General features: G+C 28.2%; 1 pseudogene; it reads left to right on the plus strand.

Annotated features, from left to right (window-relative positions):
• Positions 1 to 225: 225 nt before the first annotated feature.
• LOC145271793 (U2 spliceosomal RNA) lies at positions 226 to 352 on the plus strand (annotated as a pseudogene).
• Positions 353 to 1,904: the final 1,552 nt, after the last annotated feature.

Here is a 1,904-nt window from a genome sequence, read left to right on the forward strand (position 1 = left end):
GCCTTTTGTAGTGTAGTATCTGTTCCGACAGATAGTGCAAGCAAAGACCATATAGTGGGGGCAACCCCACATATAAGACCTTGGTCAATGTAGGGGCAACACTTCATACCAATTGCCACTATTCAGCTCCCCTACTCCCCGGGGAGTTGGTCTCTATTTCCCCTTCACTCCTCACATTAAAAATCGGCCTTGTGCCTAATTTGCTCAGTGGGGGAGCAAATAAATACGCTTTTCTTAGCCTTTTGGCCAAGATCAAAGTGTAGTATCTGTTCTTACTACATGCTGTACTTATTACGATATAAAGTGGGGGATCACTTTTCTGTATTAATTTAATGTAAAATTATCACCCACTTTACAACCAGTCAGTCTCAAAGCCATTCAAGTCATTCTCCAGATCATTCAAGCTGTTTTTGAAGGATCCCAGTTATTTTTTAAGCATTCAAGTCATTCTTAAGGTCATTCAATTCATCCTTAAGTTCATTAAAGTCATTCTAAATCATTTACTTTTTATATATTTAAGACATTTCAGCCCATTTTTCGGTCATTTTAGTTAATCTTTAAGAATTTTATGTCAATCCTACATTCACGCATTCATTCATTACACGAGAGCACGCGACTAATGGCTATCGGCCTTATTTCCTGACGAGATGGTAGCCGAAAGAGCTTTCGAGAAATTTCCGCACATTTATATATATGGCTGACGAGAGCCTAACATCATTTATGTTTTACCATTAACTGGTCCCCTTTATGTTGAACTTGAAACCGACGGTACCAATGTTTTTCTGAACTTCTGTACAATTAAATAAATAAATATTAAGCTCTTATGTCGAAAAGGTTTTTCTTTGTAATCGAGCACTTTGTTCGAATTCTTTCCCCCCAAAACAGTAAACAAATATATATATATATATATATATATATATATATATATATATATATATATATATATATATATATATATATACGTGATCATAATGTTATATTAAATCTCTCTAGAGGTATGTTACGACATTTAAATGTTTAAATTTCAACGAACTTTCTCGCAGTTGGGGTTGGCCGTGAGTTTTTTTTTCCTGGCTAACAGAGTCGGAGATGGCTTCGTGACCGGGTTCAAATCTCCTGACCGGCAGTAATCGTGTAACTCTCCACTGATTATTCCCGAAAGGATGAATCACTAGTGTCTGTAGGTATTTAAAGATTATTATAGGACTAATATTAATAATATTAATAAAACTATATATATATATATATATATATATATATATATATATATATATATATATATATATATATATATATATATATATATATATATATATATATATATATATATATATATATATATATATATATATATATATATATATATATATATATATATATATATATATATATATATATATATATATATATATATATATATATATATATATATATATATATATATATATATATATATATATATATATATATATATATATATATATATATATATATATATATATATATATATATATATATATATATATATATATATATATATATATATATATATATATATATATATATATATATATATATATATATATATATATATATATATATATATATATATATATATATATATATATATATAGTTTTATTAATTATTATTATTATTATTCTTTGTGTAAACAAATCGAGCGGCGGTATTTCGGACGATGTCAAAACATCGTTAAATTCACTACTCGTTCAGCGGCCGCCAATAGCGTAATGGTTAGGAGCCTTGACTGCCATACAGACAGTCGGGTTTCAATCCTGGCTTGAGGTGGTTGCCTATCTAGCCGCACCGATGAGCTGTGAAACAGCGAAACAGTACTGTATGTGGATGACTATATATATATATATATATATATATATATATATAT

The sequence above is a fragment of the Euprymna scolopes genome, chromosome 46 (assembly GCF_053919585.1).
Source record: "Euprymna scolopes isolate OS-2025 chromosome 46, ASM5391958v1, whole genome shotgun sequence".
NCBI lineage: Eukaryota > Metazoa > Mollusca > Cephalopoda > Sepiida > Sepiolidae > Euprymna > Euprymna scolopes.